The sequence below is a fragment of the Elaeis guineensis genome, chromosome 9 (genome assembly GCF_000442705.2).
Source record: "Elaeis guineensis isolate ETL-2024a chromosome 9, EG11, whole genome shotgun sequence".
NCBI lineage: Eukaryota > Viridiplantae > Streptophyta > Magnoliopsida > Arecales > Arecaceae > Elaeis > Elaeis guineensis.
Window position 1 is genome coordinate 58220240 of NC_026001.2, and position 22975 is coordinate 58243214.

The window sequence follows — 22975 nt, forward strand, 5'->3', positions numbered from 1 at the left end:
CAGTTATCCAGTTCATTCCTGATACAGAGGCTGGCCCTTCAGAGTTTACTAGGATGTCCACACCAGTGTATCAGCCAGAGAGCAGAGCACCTCATTCAGAGTTCAGACTGGCTGACGATCAGATCGAGCATATTTCACAGCGTGTGGCTTCTTTGCTGTCTAGTCAGTGGAGTAGTACTTCTTTTATACCAGGAGCCACCTCTTCTGATCAGACCATGACTCCCCACATCTCCACTGTATTTCAGATGATATCAGATCAGTCCATCCGGATCCAGCAGCTTGAGGACACAGTCTGGAGACTGACTGGCAGAGTTCTTGACTTGCAAGGGCAAGTCCTTGCTTTGGTCCATCCCAAGCCACAGGAGTCAACTATTGAGGTCACAGACCTCACTGCAGAGGCTGGCAGGCTCAGAGAGCTCTAGAAGGTGGATATGAATTACTGAGGAAAGAGATCCGAGGATCGAGTGAGCATGCTACCACTCAGTTCACTGCTCTACTTCAATCTATTTCCAGAGCACTGAACGTACTTGATTCTATCAGACTCACCCTTTCTGTTCAGTCCTTAGCATCTCAGCGTTCTCAGCCTCCCAGTTCATCTCGCTCTTCTGCTCGTGCCAGAGGCAGACGGGGTAGAGGACGCACTTCTGATCCATCAGCTTCTCATCTCATATCTGATGACTCCGATCCATGATTTGTCTTGATCATTACTAGGTCCTAGGAGTTAGTATCTTGTTCTAGGATCTGAATTTTGGGGTCATGTATTGACAATTAGCTAGTTGACTTTTATATTAAGAACTATGTAATGAAACAATTATGGTTTTAATGGAATCATCTTTTACTTATATTTCTACCTTTTGTAATGATGTTGATCATATTTTGGTTATATATATTCTCCTTGTTGAAATATTGTCTTCTCTTTGTTGTTGTTTGCTGTTGATAATTGCTATATTAAGGGGAGCAAATATCTGTGATAAACTCTAAAAGGGGAGAAATTAAAGAATGTTTCAGAAAAAGAAAGAGTTAACCATGTTTGATGATGTCAAAAAGGGGGAGAAATTAAACAAAAATTGGAGAAATTAAACAAAAATTGGAGAAATTAAACAAAAATTTAAGAAATTAAACAAAAATTTGAGAAATTAAACAAAAATTTGAAAAATTTGGTATCAGACAGAAATTAAACAAAAAGCCATCCAAAGCAAAAACTATAAATTATGAGCAATTAAAAAAAATTATGAGCAACTAAAGAAAAAGCAATCAAAACTACAAATTATGGGAAATTAATGAATTAATTGAAAATTTAAAGAACAATATCAAAAATACAATGCTTTACATATGCTCACCTTGATACATCTTAAGAAATTTAACTCACTCTGATACACCCTAAAATTTCTTTTAACTTGCTCTGATACATTATAAAATTTGCTCTGATACAGTGTGAAATTTTCTCTGATACATTATAAAATCTTTACTGATAACATTGTAAAAATTATTTTTCTTGCTCTGATACATTGCAAAATTTATTTCTTTTCTCTTGCTCTGATATATCTTAAACTCAAAATGAGCTAATACACTTTCAAAATCAACTCGTAAACATACTTTGGCACACATAATTTTTTTTAGCACATAAGTATTTTTTTTGCTCTGATGCTAAAACTAAAATCAAATGAGAATGGAATTTTCAAAATACAGCTCAATCTGATAACAAAAATAAGTTTTCCACTCTAACACCAAAATCACATAATCAAATGAGCATATCTTCAAATCCTTAAGCAAATGGACAAATTATTTTTGTATATGACCATTTATATTGCATGCCAAAAGAATCATACTCTTTTCAAGAATATACACTATAATGCATTCTTTTGAAATTAGTGATTCACATAAATATTTTTATTCAAATATTTTATCATCATCAAAAAGGGGGAGATTGTTGCTCCTAGATTGATTTTGATGATTACAAAGTAGATTGAAGGGATACAAATAATTTTAAAATGAAAAAGTCCTTATGCTCTTCAAGGGCAAAATCATAATTTTACTAAAATCCTGATTTGATAGTATTAATTGATAGAACAAATAATTTGTAAACTATTGGTGAAAATTTCATTATTTTTGGACTTATATTTTTGAAGTTATGAAGGTTTGAAGTGCATGAGTCGACTCATGAGTCAACTCATGGCACTATGAGCTGACTGGCACGCAAAAAAAATTCTCATGGCACGCTGGATTTTTGGCTTGGCACAACCTGTGAGTCGACTCATGAGTCGACCCACAAGGCATGAGTCGACTCATGAGTCGACCTCTGCTGATTTGGGCCAAAAAATCCAGAAATTCATGTTTCTGGTCTTTGCAACAGAAGTCGACTCATGAGTGACTCCTGAAGCATGAGTCGACTCATGAGTCGACCCCTGCGATGGAAAATATCAGCAACGGCTATTTTTTTGCTCTTTTAATTGCCTTTTATGCTTCCTAAAATTGCTCTAACGGCTCTTTTTCTGCCTAATATGTTTTCTCTTGTTTCTAATGCTATAAAATGTTTCAAATAGTGAAAGAAATTGCAGATCAATCGGCAGATCAAACGAGAGATCAAATTCATTGAGAGGATCCAAAAGATATATGCGAAGTGATCAAAGAAATATTTGAGAGAAAAAGAAAAGAGGATCCAAAATCCACACGAGAGATTGTGAAAGAGATTCAAGAGCATTCAAAGAGTGGATTTGTCACGCCTATTGTTTCAACCTTGATCTAGAGATCTTTCAAAGCCTTCAAGAGATCTTCAATCAACGATCATCCTCTTCTCAAGCATTCATTCAAGCGTTCATCCACCTTGAGAAAATTCAAAAAGGGTTTCTTCATTTGAGTAAATATTTTTATTGTTATATTCGCTCATTTAAGGAGCTGTTATTGTATTAATTTGTGCTCTAAATTTTTTTACTCTTGTAAGTAATTGTTCTTATTTTTGGAGGATTTTCAAAACAAGGAAAGGTTGATCCGAACCTGAAATGGAGTATTTTGGGTTTACTTGTACCCGAAAAACTAGTAGACTAGCTTGGGATAGCTAGTGTCGGAGTTTCCGACGTTTGTATTCGGATTGAATACAAGTATAGTGGATTGAAAATTTCCAAGTAGGAGCTTGGGGAGTGGATGTAGGTGCAAGGTTGGCACCGAACCACTATAAATCCTTGTGTTTGTGGTGTGCTTTATTGTTTATCTTTATTTCTTTATTATATCCTTGCATTCTTGCTTTAGGTAATTAATATTGAAATAAAATCTTTGTCTTGTTTATCATAAGTAATTAATTAAGCCTAAACTTGTTAGAAACCCAATTCACCCCCCCCTCTTGGGTTGCATAGCTGGGCAACATGAGTATAATGATCCATTATTTCTGATTGACATTACAGGCACCATCCATCTGATGTTCTCTCTGAATGATGGAATTATCATTCATCATATGATGACTCTAATGAACTATCTGATGATGGTTCGGTTGACTGAGCCATCCTCGGACCTGATCACTCATTAGGTAGAATCACTGAGTAGGTTCATGTTAATGGTTTAACCTAACTGAAACTTTCAGTGGAGGTCTATCGCCTACTGAAATGAAATCTGAGGCTAAATTAAATACTAGAAGTTGTTTGGAGGAATAATTGGTTGAGAACTTATCCATAGGTGCATATGGATTGATTGAGCCATCCTCGAGCCTATATGTAGTCTGTGTGGATTCTAGTACCCATAAAAAAATTAAAGTAATTCCTCAAATTAGAGGTAAAGGCTACCAATTCGTATAAAATAGTGTGAGGACCTTTAGACTAAAGTTCAAGTCTTTAGAATTAATAAATTTATATACTAATTAGGCTTTATTCTTTCTTTGCGTGTGTATGTTGGGAATAGTGTCTCAAAGTCAATCGTCAGCTTGTTGACGGTTGTGCTCTTTCTTGTATTAGTATATGAATTATAAAAAAATAAAAGTTATTTTGATATTTTTTCATCACAAATTATTTCATCTTCTAATGAACTCCTGTGTTGTGGTGAAGTCTTTAGGACTATTTAGACTCGACAAAGGAAGATTTGTCATTTAGTCCTTAAACCTGTTCGCGACCAAATGATACGTTGTTACCAAGGACAACAACGTTTATCAAGCATAGGTCATTGTGTGCCATATGGATTGGTTGTCCTCTTAACCAAAGAGTGTGGAGACACTGGTAAGGCATACAGATGAGATATAAGGGTACATCTACACTGAACGTGACTGACTCTGGAGCATTTTCTGCTGTCAAGATTTACTCTGATAGGATATGGGTATAACTGTCCCTCCGACCTGAGACCGCCACAATGACTTGCAAGCAACTCACTGCACTTAGGTACTGGACTATCTGAATTTCTAATTCAGTGACGGAAGATTGCTAGGTGTAGTCAAGTACTTGACTTATCGGTGCGTGTGTCAAGATGGGATTGACCACTCCAATTCAGGAGCTGTGTACAGTCGTGTTTCAATTTAGCAAAATCATGGCCAGGATAGTCCTAGTGAGGAGTCATAGGACTATTTGAGTTGAGCATGATTCGGATGATCTAATCAGGGTTGACAGTTTAACCCTAAGTTGTCTTATACACAGGGGTCAAAAGGGATGAATTATACAGTAACCATATTCGCGTAGGTTCTGAATGTTGCGATTGTGACTATTCGATCTATCTGAATATCGGGTACTATTGCTAGATGGTCACTTCAATTAGTACAGGAATTGGTTCCTGTGCTACCGACCTAGGTTCGAACTTGTAGGGTCACACACATTAGAGGTTCCCATCTGATCTGATGGCTGGTGAAGAGTCCCATTGGACTGGGACTCTTTGACCAAGAGTCCTAATACTTGAGGACTCTGAGTCCTACGTGTTTGGGACTCTATGATCGAGAATCAGGATTCTCTGATCATGAGTTCCACACATTTTGGATACCGGGGTCAAGAGTCCCACTAGTTTGGGACTCTTGGATCAGGGTTTCATATTGATGGACTCTGATGTCCGATTGCCCATCGAATTTGGATTCATTATTTATGAAAGGTTTAATTAGTGATTTGATTACTAATTAACTCAATTTAATTGAGTAATTATTTTTGTATCAAGTCTAATTCAATTGGATTCAGTTGGGTTTGACCCGATTAGGTTAAGAGTTGACCTAATCGCTGAGGTGGTTTGGTTCTGATTTGATCAGAGATTGGGCTTAGTCAATTCTTGATTTGATTAGGATTTTATTGAGTCTAATTAAGCCTAATTATGTTGGGTTTAATTTAATCTAATTGTGCCTAACCTATTTTAATAAGGTTGGTTCAATTAGATTTGAAACCACCTTGACTTATCTCCCTGCGCCACCTCACCCACCTGCGCCTATTTGAATTCACGAGAAACAAGTTCTTGTGAATTTTCTCTCATGCAGAAGCCTTCCCACACCCCACATGTGTACGCCATCTGAGTGGATAAAGATGGTTGGTTGGCCATTCAAATTCAAATGAAGTTTGAATTTGAATGGACAACTAATCCCATGCACCACCTTATCCATTTGTGCGCCACTTCCTCCACACGAGAAAAGGTTTCTCGTGTAAACTCTCCACACACAAAGAATCCCACGCCCCTCCCTTCTCACACCAAGAGTGGATAAAGATTGGTTGGTTGGCATTTGAATTCAAATTGATTTGAATTCAAGTGAGCAACCACCTATCTTAATCCTCTCACACGGTGAAAATGCTGAAAAGATGCGTCTTGCACTATTTTTAAAAGAAGAGAAGATAGGGCATGCTCACATCTGATCCTAGAGAGTTAGGGTGCCATGAGAAGAGACTTCTGCATGAGAAAAGAAAAGAAAAGAAGAGAAAAGTAAAGAGAGAATGGGTGCAAGTTTCTTCTGTGAGTACCCTAGGGTTTTTGCCTAGAGTTCGGGAAGTGAGAAGGTGTGCTACGAGTGTTGTGAGCCCACCAGATTTAAGAAAGATCTTCATCAATCTCTCAAGTACATTTACTGATGATCCAGAGCATCTGAGGAGTCGATAGATCAAGATCGAAGGAGTTCGATCAGCATCAGCTGTCGAAAGGATTCTGCAACGAACTAGCATTCGTGAGGAGCCAATCAGATCAGGAGCTTCGTGTGGATGATCCCAGAGGCTAGATATACTGTATGACTGTATTGCAATGATCAGACCTTTCTGACGATGATCAGACTGCAGCGATCGACTACCTGCATGAAGGTAATGTGTTCTGAACACATAACAGTAAAATATTTACTATAGAGAATTTGAAATTTCAAATTTAAATGCATGCTATATATATCATATTTAGATCCTTATGTAGGGTTAACACATGTTAATTAATTAGATTAATTAATAATTTTCACTGTAAAATTATAATTTTCAAAAAGTTTTAAAATTACCATTTTACCCCTACACTCAAATTCACTACAAATGGTATTAGAACGGGTTCTAAAATATGATATACATTTGCATGCGTAGATTAAGTGATAATCTAAAAGTTTAAATTTAAAATTTGAATTTAAAATTTGAAATTCAAAATTTAAAATTTAAATTTTAAAATTTGAAATTTAAAATTCAAAATTCAAAAATTTAAAATTCAAAATTTAAAATTTAAAATTTGAAATTTATTTAAAATTTTAAAATTAAAATTCAAAATTTAAAAATTTGAAATTTGAAATTTGTATAAAATTTGAAATTCAAAATTTAAAATTTAAAATTTAAATTTTAAAATTGGTATATTTAGATATACTTGATCCAAGTAGCAAGTAGTCTAATTGGGTTGGTTGCCATGGTCGTCTGGTCATAGGAGAAAAGTAGGGTTTAATGGCCCTCTCCTCCCATTCGATGGGGTTCTCCTTGGCGGTAGGAGTGCCGATGCGATTATATCCCATGCAGACGAAGCAATGAAAAGACTTAATTATAAAGGTTCAATTATAAAATTTATCATGAATGTGTTAGATTAGATCTAAAAGAATATTCATGATTTATTTTGATTGAGTTATTTTCTATTACGTAATTAGCAATGGATTGCTGTTTATGAAATGTGCTAATCCGTTTGTGAAATGAGTCAACACATTTGGTGAACAGAAAATAAAATCTTTCATATTTGAAAATTATTTTCGAAATGCCAAACCCTGACCCATCAGCCCAATACTTAATTAAAAGAATTAAGTGTTGTCTAGTTGGTCTAGAATTGTGAATTAAGATCTAAGACAATTGCATAAACTTGTGGGTCAATGGGTTTGATGGATTAGATCCATAATTGGGTTAGACCTAAGGTTAGCTTAAAGAAATAGACTAAATTAGAGTAATTGATCAAATCTAATCAAAAGTTGAATTAGATTAGGTCAAAAACACTCTAGATTCAACTCCAATAGTTGTAGTTGAATGGGCCCATGTCTTTAACTAGACCAAGATGGACTTAATTCATGGCTACGTGGTGGAACCCTATTTACTAAGTTGATCAAATTAAAACTAATGAACTGATTGGTGTCTAAGGTAAGTTCGGCAGTCTGACCAGTGGTTTTTAAGCGAGAGCTACTCGCATTGATTCGATCTCTGACGAGTTAATGGCATATCCTCACCACTGATCTCACTTACCTGGCCAACCTGGTGAGTTAGATTTTGATTAGATCACTTGGTGATTAGGACTCACCCATGTCATTAGGTAAATCAGTGTGACTGATTTAGGTGCTCCTAATGCCGGCTTTAATTAAATCCTTTTTAATCTGACTTGGTGAAGTCAGTGGGAGGATTAAATTAGCTGGTTAAATTTTTTCTCTTCTATCCTTTAATAAAATCCTCAAAAATTATTAGATCCCTAAAATGATTAAGTTATAGTGATAACTAAGTCATAGCCTCCTATTAAGTGAGTGATAATGAGTCCATTAGTTTAATAATCACTGGAGGCCCAAAGGCCTGGTGCTTATTGACTAATGGAATTATCATTCATAATATGATAATTTGGTTGAGTCTTTCTGATGGTGGCCAAGTTGGCCGGCCAAAGTCGGGCCTGATCATTTATTGGTCTGATTCACGAAATCAAGTCATGTTAATGGTTGGACCTAACCAGATCTTTTCAATGGAGGTCAAAGCCTATTGATTAGGTTCTGGGGCAAAATTAATTACTAAAAGTTATTTAGAGAAACAACTGGTTATGAACCTATCCATAGATGCACATGGGTTGACCAACCAAAGTTGGGCTCATGTGTGGTCTGTGTGGATTCCAGTACGCACTAAGGAATTAAAGTAATTCCTCGAATTGGAGGTTGAGGCTACCAGTTCGTAAAAATACTGGGAGAAACTTTAGACTAAAGTCTAAGTCTTTAGTATTAATAATTTATATACTAATAAAAGTCTGGTTTTCCTTTATGCAGCTATGGCTACTACCCTGTCGCTTCGGTCATTATTAGATAATGACAGCTCATGGGATCTAATTTCGATAGCTGGTATCAAAAATTGAAAATCGTCCTTAAGCATGAGCGGATCCTTTATGTAGTAATGGATCCGACATCTGAGGAGCCAGCCCCTAATGCTAGAGGGACGGTCTGAGATACTTACCAGAAGTGGCTCAATGACCGCACCACCGTTCGGTGCATAATGCTGGTGGCAATGAATGATGAGTTCAGCCGCAGGTTCGAGAACGCCCAACCGCAGGAGATGCTTCAAATGTTGAACAACTCCTTTGGCATGCCTGACGACGTTGAAAGGCACAAAACTAGTTGTGTCATTTTCAATGCTCGAATGAGGGATGGAGCCTCAGTCACTGATCATGTACTGTACATGATCGAAATGATTGAGCGCCTAAGTAAATTGAGCTTTCCCTTGCACGAGCAGCTCGATAAGGATGCGATCCTTAATTCTTTGCCCAAGTCCTTCCTCCACTTCCTTACTCATTTTCAGATGACAAAGCCTGTAGTGAACTATCACGGCTTGTTGGGGTTGCTGTAGAACTTTGAGAAGGACCACCAGCTCCATAAGGAGTCGGTGAATGTTGTGGGAGGGTCTTCTTCTAGTCGTCGACCCTTTAAGAAAAGGAAGAAGAACAAGAAGAAGAAGAATAAGAAGGTGCAGCTATTGTGATCCAGGTGGTGTGCCCAAGGCCCAGAGGACCAAGGCTAAGGCCAAGGTCCATCATTCATGAGGGCTTCATGGAGGCTCTAGGGCTAGTTGGGCCCTAGGTTGAAAGGCTGTGGGCCTTTTGGGTTCTTGAGGTCTAGGTTATGTAGGCCTCAAGGGACCAATTCTTTATGGGCCAGGTCTGAGCCAGGATAGGTGAGATTAGGTCAAGTCATGGGTGTACATGGGCTTGGGTTAACCTAATCTCCCATAGAGTTGGTCAAGGAAGTTTTGGGTTTGGATCATTGACCCTGTGTTTATATATACATGTACTATGTATAGGTTTGATTAAGCCAAAAAAATATAGAACTCTTTTTTTCAAGTCTCTCTCTCTCATTTTCCTCTCTCTCCAGCAATTCTCCATGCCCCAGGAGCAAGAAACCCTAGGGTTTCTTGCCGCCAGGTCCTAAAAAGAAAAGAAAAGCAAGGAGGCGCTAGCCCCTTCCCCCTGGCAGCCACCAACCAGATTGCTCCCCTCCTCTCTTGCAGCCACCCAAACATTAGTCCAGGACCTGGAATCTCTCATGAAGAGATTGGTACAAGTTTCTCTCAGATCTGGAGTTGATCTGAGGTCGTTTGAGGCACGGGTGAGATCTCCATCAACAGATCTACATGCAGTAGGACAGATCTGTGAGGTCTGTCTCCATCTATCTTTTTTCCTATCTAGAAACCCCAATTTGAGATATACAAATTGGAAGACCTCAATCCAGGCCTGATCTGGTTGGGTACCAAATCTTGGATTTTTTAGAGGTGATTTCAGAGGCGTTCTTTATCTGGAACGAAAGACTAACGAAGAAGACAACAACCAGGCTGATTTCGTCAAGGGCCTTAGATCGAGTTCAGGAGTCTCCATATTTGTTTGTTGCTGGTTCAGCTGCACCCAAGGTCTGTGGGAGGAGCCAAGATCATGCTCCAATAGTTGGTATCAGAGCCACGATGGTGAGGAAGCAGTTCCAAGCGCGAGAAGTTGAAGATCCCAAGTGCTGAAAATTTTTAGCAAGGTACCATCAAGGTATATTCTATACTTCTTGATTTTATATTGCTTGTTTGGCTTGGATCCAGTCATGGGCAGTAATATGAAGGTCGAGTTCGAGAAGTTTGATGGCAAGGAGAATTTTTTCATGTAGAAAACCCGGGTGGAGGATCTTCTAGTGCAAGCAGATCTGGATCAGGCTTTGGATGAGAAGCCTGAGGGAATGATAGATAGACAGTGGGCATCGTTGGAGAAGAAAGCATGCTCGATGATCAGAGGATGTTTGGCGAATGTGGCGTTGTATTCGATGCTGGAAGAAAAGACCTCGAAGGGCCTTTGGTCGAAGTTGCACACCATATATATGGGGAAGAATATGTGCAATAAGCTAATGCTGAAGAAGAGGTTGTATAGTCTTCGGATGCAGGAAGGATCTGATGTGATTGGCCACATTCAGAGGTTCGACCAGTTGTGCACAGAGTTGATGAATATTGGGGTGAAGCTGGATGAGGAGGACAAGTCCCTATTGCTTTTGTGTTCACTATCAGGATCATATGACTCTTTGGTGACTACACTGCTCTACGGCAAGGAGACTCTGGAATATGAGGACATGGTCTCGGTGCTGAGGTCTAATGAGCAGAGGAAAAAGTTGACCAGAGATCGGGCTCCCAGGAGGGTTTGGCAGTAGGAGAGAGGACAGGTAGAGGCAGAGGCAGAAGCAAGTCCAGGGGGCGGTCCAAGTCCAGGAAGGGAAAGAAATAGGTGAAATGCTTCAAGTGCAACGAGTTCGGGCACTTCAAGTGAGAATGTCCACTATGGAAGAGCAAGAAGGGAGAAAGAAGTGGCTCAGAATCAGTGAGTGCAGTTGCTGGACAGCAGGTGGAGGATGATCTACTTGTGGTATCAAATGGTCACATACATTACACAGAGGAGTGGACACTAGACTCTGCATGCTCACATCACTACACACCACACAGGTCTTGGTTTGCGACATACACCAAGACAGATGAGGGATCAGTGACTCTAGGCGACAATCATCCTTGCAAGGTGGCTGGGATAGGGACAGTCAGGGTGAGGATGTTTGATGGGATTGTGAGGACATTGACAAATGTAAAGTACATTCCGGAGCTGGAAAAGAATCTGGTGTCACTAGGCTACTTGGAGTGCAGTGGATACAGCTTCAGCAGTAGGGCTAGAAGCAGAGTACTGAACATCTTCAATGGAGCTATGGTAGTGATGAGAGGCAGAAGGTTGGACAATAACCTCTATCGCATGGAGGGATCTGTGGTGATCGGAGAGTCTGATGCAGCAGCTGCAGCACAGGACCAGCAGGGGGCTTACAGGATGTGGCACTACTGCCTAGGCCACATGGGTGACAAGGGGCTGAGGGAGTTGAGCAGGAGAGGACTCATCTCTGATCTGGAGGATGGTGCTACAGGGGAGATCTATGAGCCTTGCCAGATGGAAAAGCAGAGGAGAGTTCAGTTCAACATCAGTACAGCCCGCAGTGCAGCCCCTCTGGAGTTAGTACACACGGATGTGTGGGGACCATCCCCAATTTTAGCTAGGAATGGGGCCAGATACTTCATGACCCTGATTGATGATTTCTCAAGGAATCTCTGGATTTACTGCATGAGAGAGAAGTCAGAGGTCTTCACCAAGTTCAAGATCTGAAGAGCTGAGGTGGAGAAAGAGCAGGGGAGGAGCTTGAAGTGTCTGAGGTCAGACAATGGTGGGGAGTACACCAGCAGAGAGTTCCAGGACTACTGTGAGGAGTGTGGGATCAGGAGACACTTCTCAGTTAAGGGGACTCTATAGCAAAATGGGGTGGCTGAGAGGATGAACAGAATACTTCTGGAAAAGGCACGATGCATGAGGCTGCAGGTAGGGCTTCCAAAGGAGTTCTGGGTTGACATAGTGACGCAGTGGGTTACTTGGTCAATCGGTCACCTCACACCAGGTTGGATGGCAGGCTTCCAGAGGAGGTGTGGTCTGGGAGGATAGTTGGGCTAAGCCATCTATGGGTATTTGGGTGCACGGCCTATGTGCACATTGGAGCTGGTGAGCGGAGCAAGCTAGATGTCAGATCATGCAAGGCGGTGTTTCTAGGCTATCCGTGAGGAGTCAAGGGATACAGGCTGTGGGATCCCTTGGAAAAGAAGGTCATCATTAGTTGGGATGTGATTTTTGATGAGGAGTCAGTCCTACAGAGGCGAGCAGGCATGGAGGAGCAGCAAGAGCAGGAGGAGGTCCAGCAGGGCACTGCTGGATAGCTAACCTCTTTGATTTCACCTCTTGTAGGTACTACTGGAGGACATGACATTCAGGAGAGCACCTACCTAAGGTGTCTCCACAGGTGGAGAGGACTCAGACAGATGATCGAGGTGGAGAGGTACAGCAGGAGCGAGATGGACCGAGGACTGATATCAGTGTTGCCCTACACAAGCCCAAGAGGACCATGAGGCAACCGGACCGATATGACTTCAAGGAGATGCTGTCATATGCCCTGGTGATAGTGAATGGAGACTCATATATGTATCAAGAGGCTATTGAGAGCCAGGACAGAGAGCAGTAGGTCCAGACGATGTTCGAGGAGATGCAGTCTCTCCATAAGAACCAGACATGGCGATTGGTGCAGTTGCCACAGGGGAAGAGGCCCATTGGTTGCAAATGGGTCTACAGTCGCAAGGAAGGGCCTTCAGAGCAGGGAGGTATCAGATTCAAGGTGAGGTTAGTGGCCAAGGGATACTCCCAGAAGGAAGGCATTGACTTCAGCGAGGTCTTCTCTCCCATCGTCAGACATACTTCCATCAGAGTGTTGCTGAGCATTGTAGTAGCTCAGGATTTAGAGCTGGAGTAGATGGATGTCAAGACGGTGTTCCTCCATGGGCATTTGGAGGAGAGGATTTACATGGAGCAGCCATCCGGTTTCAGGGATCCAGGATCAGAGGGAAAGGTTTGTTTGTTGCAGAAGTCGCTGTACGGGCTGAAGCAGTCGTCGAGGCAATGGTACAAGCGGTTTGACTCCTATGTGTGCAGCATTGGACTTTTCAGGTGCATGTTTGATCCCTGTATTTATGTTCAGTCTCTTGAGGATGGTTCTAGGGGGTTCCTACTCTTGTATGTGGATGACATGCTTATAGCATGCAAGAGTAGGAAGGTTGTGCAGGATCTGAAGGCATCCTTATCTCGGGAGTTTGAGATGAAAGATTTGGGCCCTACAAGGAAGATCCTAGGCATGGAGATTTTCAGAGACCGAGCCTGGAGGGTGCTGCATCTATCTCAGGGGGGCTACATACAGAAGGTCTTAGAGAGGTTCGGGATGAAGGGAGCAAAGTTGGTAGAGCCGCCACTTGCCGGTCACTTCAGACTCTCGAAGACCATGGCACCACATACTGAGGTGGAGGCTCAGGAGATGGAGAAGGTTCCTTATGCTTCAGGAGTTGGGTGCTTGATGTATGCGATGGTCTGTTGTAGGCCAGACATCGCTCATGCAGTGAGTCAGGTTAGCAGATTCATGGCGCAGCTTGGCAGGGAGCATTGGAGAGCTCTGAAGTGGATATTTAGATACCTGGCAGGTTTAGTTGGAGTTGGCATCTGCTACGGACAGTGAGGAGGTGCAGTGGGATACTCTGACATGTCCAGAGAGGCTCAGGGGCTGATTGGTGGTTATGTAGATGCAGACTTCGGTGGAGATGTGGATACCCGGAGGTCTACAACAGGCTTCATCTTTAGCCTGTATGGAGGTCCTATTTCTTGAAGATCGAGTCTGTAGCCTATCACGGCCCTATCCACTACAGAGGCAGAGTACATCGGACTGACAGAAGCAGCTAAGGAGGCAATTTGGCTGAAGGGTTTGTTGACGGAGATGGGCCTTACTCAGGAGGCCATTAGAGTGCACTGTGACAGTCAGAGTGCACTTCTATTAGCACAGAACTCAGTCTATCATGCAAGGACAAAGCACATCGACATTCGGTATCATCAGATCAGGGAGCTTGTGGAGGATGGTGAGGTGGAGTTGGTAAAGGTACACACCAAGGAGAACCCAGCTGATGCACTTACGAAGGTACTTTCACGGGACAGCTTTTAGAGATGTGTTGAGCTGATTCGGCTAATGGACAGAGTGGAGCTGGTTGAGTCTTGGGACACCAAGGTGGAGATTGTTGTGATCCAGGTGGTTTACCCAAGGCCCAGGGGACCAAGGCTAAGGCCAAGGTCCATCATTCATGAGGGCTTCATGGAGACTCTAGGGCTAGTTGGGTGCCTTTCGGGTTCTTGAGGTCTAGGTTATGCGGGCCTCAAGGGACCAATTCTTTATGGGCCAGGTCTGGGCCCAGGATAGGTGAGATTAGGTCGAGTCATGGGTGTACATGGGCTTGGGTTAACCTAATCTCCCATAGAGTTGGTCAAGGGAGTTTTGAGTTTGGATCACTTGACCCTGTGTTTATATATACATGTACTGTGTATAGGTTTGATTAAGCCAAGAAAATACAGAACTCTTTCTCCCAAGTCTCTCTCTCTCTTCTCCCTCTCTCTCCAGCAATTCTCCATGCCCCAGGAGCAAGAAACCCTAGGATTTCTTGCCGCCAGGTCCTAAAAAGGAAAGAAAAGCAAGGAGGCACTAGCCCCTTCCCCCTTGCAGCCACCAACCAGATTGCTCCCCTCCTCTCTTGCAGCCACCCAAACATCAGTCCAGGACCTGGAATCTCTCACAAAGAGGTTGGTACAAGTTTCTCTCAGATCTAGAGTTGATCTGAGGTCGTTTGAGGCACGGATGAGATCTCCATCAACAGATCTACAGGAAAGGCTGCAGCAAGATAAATTTGTGAGGTCTGTCTCCATCTACCTTCTTCCCTATCTAGAATATCCCAATTTTAGATCTACAAATTGAAAGACCTTGGCCAAGGCCTGTTCTAGTTGGGTACCAGATCTTGGATTTTTTAGAGGTGATTTCAGAGGTGTTCTTCATCTGGAACGAAAGGCTGACGAAGAAAACAGCAACCTGGCTGATTTCATCAAGGGCCTTAGATCGAGTCCAGGAGTCTCCAGATCAGTTTGTTGCTAGTTTCGCTGCACCCAAGGTCCGTAGGAGGAGCCGGGATCATGCTTCAATAGCAGCCGCATGCAGGGACATCTGCACAGGGTCAGACCAAGAAGTGCAAGCTTGACCAGAGCCAGACGGAGTGCTTCTTTTGCAAGAAGAAGGGGCACTGGAAGAGGAACTGTCCTCTATAATTGCCTCCCTGGACTCGAACAGGCTGAAAAAGAAGCAAGATAATTATATGATAACACCTTGCAACTTTTTCATTTGTGATACTACTGCCTGGGTATTGGATACCGGACGTCCTTATCATATCTGTAATTCGATGCAGGGTCTGCAGGTCAGTAGGAGATTTGATAAAGACGAGAGGTTCCTGAACATTGGAGATGGAAGCAAAGTTTCAGTTCTAGCTTTAGGAATCATGAACCTTGTAATCAACTCTCGTAATGTAATTCTGAGTGAATGTCACTATTGTCCAAGTTTTTTATTAAATATTATTTCGGTAGGCCTTTTGGCCATATACAGTTATAAATTTTTAATAAAAAGAAACGTTTGCAATATCATTTTGAATGGTGTTATAATATTTGTTGGACAACTAAATAATAAAATTTACTTACTATCACAGCCTGTTAATATGGTTCAAACCTCCGGTAAATACCCTAGAATGGAGAATATGTCAGAAGTCTACCTTTGGCACTGTAGGCTAGGTCATATCAATAAGAACAGGATAAACAGGTTGGCTCAAGAAAGAATTCTTGAAGTTGGTGATTGTGAATCAATTCTAACCTGTGAGTCCTGTCTTCTTGGGAAGATGACCAAATCACCTTTTACTGAAAAAAGTGAGCTAGCCAGTGAACTCTTGGGTCTGGTACATTCTGATGTATGTGGACCCATGAGCTCAAGTGCAAGAGGTAGATATTTCTACTTCATAACCTTCACAGATGACCTATCGAGGTATGGGTATGTCTACTTAATGAAGCATAAGTCAGAGTCATTTGAAATGTTCAAACTATTCCGAAATGAGGTAGAAAAATAAACTGGGAAATGTATTAAAACTCTTCGATCTAATCGAGGAGGTGAATACCTTTCCAATGAGTTTCTGACATATCTTGGAGAGAATGGGATTCTCTCTTAGTGGACTCCTCCTGGAACACCACAGCATAATGGTGTGTCTGAAAGGAGGAATCGGACCTTGTTGGACATGGTTCGATCCATGATGGGGTTTGCTAGTCTACCGATCTCCCTCTGGGGATATGCACTCGAATCGGCTTGTTACTTTCTAAATAGGGTTTCGAGTAAGTCTGTAACCAAAACGTCATATGAGATATGGATAGGACGTAAGCCAGTACTCTCGCACCTTAGAGTTTGGGGGTGTTCGACTTATGTTAAACATTTAATTTCGAACAAGCTTGGACCTAGGTCTGACAAGTATTATTTCATAGGGTACCCAAAAGAGACCAAAGGGTATTATTTCTACCTAGCTGATGAACAAAAGGTGTTTGTCAGCCTAAAGGCAATCTTTTTGGAAAAGAAGTTCCTTGGTGAAGGGACTGTTGCCTCTAAGGTCGAACTTGAGGAAGTTCGGCAGGTGAAAAAACCGACACAAGATGCTGAACCTGAACCGGATTTGGTTAGATCAGATCCGGAGCCCATTATTCCTGTACCCTTAAGGTGGTCTGGTAGAGTACCACATCAACAAGACAGATACTATGGTTTCTTGGTTCGGGACAGCGATCCTTGAAGCAAAAATTTAATACAGGGGCAAAATGGTAATTTTAAAACTTTTTCAAAATTACTATTTTACAGTAGAATTATTAATTAATCTCATTAATTAATACTAATTAATCCTACACTAAGATCTAAATATGATACATCAGCATGCATTTAAATTTGAAATTTAAATTTGAAACAGTAAACTTTTTACTGTACTATGTTCAGAACACATCACCTTTTGTGGGTAGTCGATCACCGCAATCTGATCATCATCGGAGGGCTCTGATTATCACATCACAGCCACACTAGTGTCTGGCCTCTGCGAATCATCCACACGAAGCTTCCGTCTGATCAGTTCCTCACGAATGCTAGTTCGTGATTTCACCCTTTTGATGGCTGATGTTGATCGAACTCCTTCGATCGAAGTGTGCCGACTCTTCGGATGCTCTGGATCACCTGCACGATTGGTTGAGAGGCTGATGGATCTCTTCATGAAATTTGGTGGACTCACGACACTCGTGGCACACCAATCTCACTTCCCGAACCCTAGGTAGAAACCCTAGGGTACACACCAAAAACCCTGTGCCCACTTCTCTCTCCTTTTTCTCTCCTGTCGGTAAATTTTGAACACTTCAAAATTTTTCCAGAACCTTCCCATGCCACTTATCTCTTCTTTCTTTTTTTTTCCCATGCCCTCTCCCTTTCTCATTTTATAAATCATCGCAAGAGATGTTGAAAGCGTGTGAGTGGATAAGAAGAGGTGGTTGCTCACTTAAATTCAAATCAAATTTGAATTCAAGTGTCAACCAATCTTATCCTCATCCATTTGTGCGAGAAAGAAGAGATGGCGTGGCCTATTTTTTGTGCATGGAGACTTTAACGAGAAACCATTTCTCGTGTGGAATATGGGGCACACAAAAGAGGATAAGCTGGCGCATGGTTATTTGGTTATCCATTCAAATTCAAAACCCCTTTGAATTTGGATGGGTAACAAACCAAGTTAATCCAAATAATTGGTGCACAAAAATATGGGTGTGAGAGAGATTTGGTGGGAGAAAATTCATGAAAAAATTTCTTCTCGTGAATTCAAATGGGTGCAAGGAAGTTGGGTGGCGTAGGGAATTTAAAACAAGGTGGTTTGATTCAAATTGAGCCAACCTAATTAAAATAGGTTAAGCACAATTAGACCAGATTAAACCCAACAAATTAAGCTTAATTAGGCTCAATAAAATTCTAATCAAATCAGAAATTAACTAAACCTAACCCCAGATCAAATCAGGGACTAAGCCACCTTAGCGATTAGATCAAAACTTAACCTAATCGGGTCAATCCAAACTGAATCCAATTCAATTGGACTTGATCTAAAAATAATTACTCAATCAAATTGAGTTAATTAGTGATCAAATCACTAATTAAATCTCTCATAAATATTGAGTCCAAATTCGATGGGCAATTAGGCATCAGAGACCATCGATATGAAATCCTGATCAAAGAGTTCAAATTTCAAATTCAAAATTTGAAATTCAAAATTTCGACCCCGATACCCAAAATGTGTGGAACTCATGATCAGAGAATCCTAATTCTCAATCATAGAGTTCCAGACACATAAGACTCATAATCAACCATCAGATCAGAAAGGAACCTCTAATGTGTGTGACCCCGCAGGTTCGAACCTAAGCTGGTAGCACAGGAACCAATTCCTGTACTAATCGAAGTGACCATCTAGCAATGGTACCCGATAATCGATAGGTTGAATAGTTGCAATCACGACATTCAGAACCTACGTGAATATGGTTACCGTATAATTCATCCCTTTTGACCCCTGTGTTTAGGATGACTCAGGGTTAAACTGTCAACCCTGATGAGATCATCCGAATCGTGCTCAACTCAATTAGTCCTGTGACTCCTCACTAGGACTACCCTGGCCAAGGTTTTGCTAAATTGAAACATGACTGTACACAGCTCCTAAACTGGAGTGGTCAATCCCATCTTGACACACGCACCGACAAGTCAAGTACTTGACTGCACCCAGCAGCCTTCCGTCACTGAATTAGAAATTCAGGTAGTCCAGTGCCTATGTGCAGTGAGTTGCTTGCAAGTTATCATGGCGGTCTTAGGTCGGAGGGACATTTATATCCATATCCCATCGTAGCAAATTTTGACAGTAGAAATAGCTCCGGAGTCGGTCACGTTCAGTGCAGATGTACCATTATATCTCACCTGTATGCCATACTAGTGTCTCTACACTCGGTTATGAGGACAACCAACTCATATGGCACACAATGACCTATGCTCGATAAACATTGTCATCCTTGGTAACAATGTATCATTTGGTCACGAACAGGTTTAAGGACTAAGCGACAAATCCTCCTTTGTCGAGTCTAAATAGTCCTAAGGACTTCACCACAACACAGGAGTTCATTAGAAGTTGAAATATTTGTGATGAAAAAATGCCAAAATAACTTTTATTTATTTATAATTCATGTACTAATACAAAAGGAGCACAACCGTTAACAGGCTGATGATTGACTTTGGGACACTATTCCCAACAATCTCCCACTTGGCCTAAAGCCAATCGGTGTAGTATCTAATACCCATCTTCGACTTGTAGTCGTTGAACTCCTTCACCATAATGGCTTTAGTGAATGGGTCGGCCAGATTCTCCTTCCCATCGATCTTCTGAAGGTCGACGTCATCTCGATCCACGATCTCCCGGATGAGATGGTAGCGGTGCAGAATATGCTTCGTCCGCTAGTGTGCCTTCGGTTCCTTTGCCTGAGCAATGGCTCCAGAGCTGTCACAGTAGAGCAAAACTGGACCAACAAGGGAGGGTGCTACTCTGAGCTCGGTGATGAATTTCCTCAGCCACATCGCTTCTTTGGCAGCATCTGATGGAGCAATATACTCCGCCTTGCATACTGAATCAGCCACAATGTGCTGCTTGGAACTCTTCCAGCAGACAGCCCCACCATTAAGGGTAAAAATAAATCCTGACACACTCTTGCTGTCATCGCGATCAGACTGAAAACTAGAGTCTGTAAACACTATAAGTCTCAAGTCTGATTCACCATAAACAAGCCACTGGTCCTTAGTATTTCTTAAATACTTCAGGATGATTTTAACAACCTTCCAGTGATTCTCCCCTGGATCAGATTGGTATCTACTCACTACCCCTAGTGAGTATGCCACATCTAGTCGTGTACATGTCATGGCGTACATGATAGATCCCACTGCCGAAGCATATGGAATCCTACCCATACGCTCTCTCTCTTGAGGTGTTGTCGGACAATCCCTTTTCGAGAGAGAAATTCCATGGCCTATTGGTAGATAGCCTTTCTTGAAATTCTCCATGCTGAACCTTTTCAGCATAGTATCAATGTACATGGACTGGGATAAGCCAAGCAACCTTTTGGATCTATCCCTATAGATCCTCATCCCTAGGATGTAGGAAGCTTCTCCCAGATCCTTCATGGAGAACTATGACGATAGCCAAATCTTTATTCCCTGAATGCAGGGACATCATTCCCGATTAAGAGAATGTCATCCACATACAATACAAGAAATACTACTACTGGACCATTAGCCCACTTATAAATGCAGGGCTCTTCTCCGTTCTTAACGAAGCCATACGTTTTGATCGTCCTATCAAAACATATGTTCCAACTCCGAGATGCCTGCTTAGGTCCATAAATGGACCTTTGTAGCTTGCATACCTTAGACTCATCTGTGGATGTGAACCCTTCAGGTTGTATCATATACACCTCTTCGTCCAGCTCTCCGTTTAGAAAAGCTGTCTTCACATCCATCTGCCAGATTTCATAGTCTAGATGGGCAGCTATCGCAAGCATAATCCGAATGGATTTAAGCATTGCCACAGGAGAAAATGTCTCATCATAGTCTATACCATAACGTTGACGATATCCCTTGGCAACCAGATGGGATTTATAGGTCTCCACCTTTCCATCTGTGCCCCTCTTCCTCTTGAAGACCCACTTACACCCTATGGGTTTCACTCCTTCGGGTGAGTCAACCAATGTCCACACATCGTTGACCTTCATGGACTCCATTTCGGATTTCATGGCCTCTAGCCATTTCTCAGAGTCAGGTCTCTACATTGCATCCATGTAGGTGATCGGATCCTCATCATTTTCATCAAGTTCGACAGGATCGTCATCCCGGACTAAGAAACCATAGTATCTGTCCGGTTGATGTGGTACTCTACTAGACCGTCTTAAGGGTGCATAATCAATGGGCTCTGGATCTGATCTAATCAAATTCGGTTCAGGTTCAGTAACATGTGTTGGTTTTTCCATCTGTCAAACTTCATCAAGTTCGACCTTAGAGGCAACAGTTCCTTCACTAAGAAACTTCTTTTCTAAAAAGATTGCCTTAAGGCTGACAAACACCTTTTGCTCATCAGTAAGGTAGAAATAATATCCTTTGGTCTCTTTTGGGTACCCTATAAAATTACACTTGTCAGACCTAGGTCCAAGCTTGTCTGTAATTAAATGTTTAACATAAGTCGAACACCCCCAAACCCTAAGGTGCGAGAGTACTGGCTTACGTCCTATCCATATCTCATATGGCATTTTGGCTACAGACTTACTCGAAACTCTATTTAGAAGGTAACAAGCTGATTCGAGTGCATATCCCCAGAGGAAGATCGGCAGACCAGCAAATCCCATCATGGATCGAATCATGTCCAATAAGATCCGATTCCTCCTTTCAGACACACCATTATGCTGTGGTGTTCCAGGAGGAGTCCATTGAGAGAGAATCTCATTCTCCCCTAGATACGTCAGAAACTCATTGGAAAGGTATTCACCTCCTCGATCAGATCGAAGAATTTTAATACACTTCCCAGTTTATTTTTCTACCTCATTTCGGAATAGTTTGAACATTTCAAACGACTCCGACTTATGCTTCATTAAGTAGACATACCCATACCTCGATAGGTCGTCTGTGAAGGTTATGAAGTAGAAATATCTACCTCTTGTACTTGAGCTCATAGGTCCACATACATCAGAATGTACCAGACCCAAGAGTTCACTGGCTCGCTCATCTTTTTCAGTAAAAGGTGACTTGGTCATCTTTCCAAGAAGACAAGACTCACAGGTTGGAAGTGATTCACAATCACCAAGTTCAAGAATTCCTTCTTGAGCCAACCTATTTATCCTGTTCTTATTGATATGACCTAGCCTACAGTGCCAAAGGTAGACTTCTGACACATTATCTATTCTAAGGCGTTTACCAAAGTTTTGAACCACATTAACAGGCTGTGATAGTAAGTAAATTTCATTATTTAATTATCCAACAAACATTGTAACACCATTCAAAATGATATTGTAAATATTTTTTTTATTAAAAAATCATAACCGTACATGGCCAAAAGACCTACAAAAATAATATTTAATAAAAAGCTTGGACAATAGTGACATTCACTCAGAATTACATTACGAGAATTGATTACAAGACTCATGATTCCTAAAGCTAGAACTGAAACTTTGCTTCCATCTCCAACATTCAGGAACCTCTCGCCTTCATCAAATCTCCTACTGACCTGTAGATCCTGCATCGAATTACAAATATGATAAGGGCTTCTGGTATCCAATACCCAGGCAGTAGTATCACAAATGAAAAAGTTGCAAGGAGTTATCATATAATTACCTTGCTTCTTCTTCTGCCTGTTCGGGTCCAGGGAGGCAATGTGTTGAGGACAGTTCCTCTTCCAATGCCCCTGCTTCTTGCAAAAGAAGCACTCCGCCTGGCTCTGGTCGGGCTTGCACTTCTTGGTCTGACCCTGTGCAACCGTCCCAGCATGAGGCTGCACCTTCTTGTTCTTCTTCTTCTTGTTCTTCTTTCCCTTCCCAAAGGGTCGACGACGAGAAGAAGACCCTCCCACTACATTCACCGACTCCTTATGGAGCTGGTGATCCTTCTCAAAGTTCTGCAGCAACCCCAACAACCCGTAGTAGTTTACTGCAGGCTTTGTCATTCGAAAATGAGTAAGGAATGGGAGGAAGGACTTGGGCAAGGAATTAAGGATCGCATCCTTACCGAGCTGCTCGTGCAGAGGAAAACCCAATTTGCTCAGGTGCTCAATCATCTCGATCATGTATA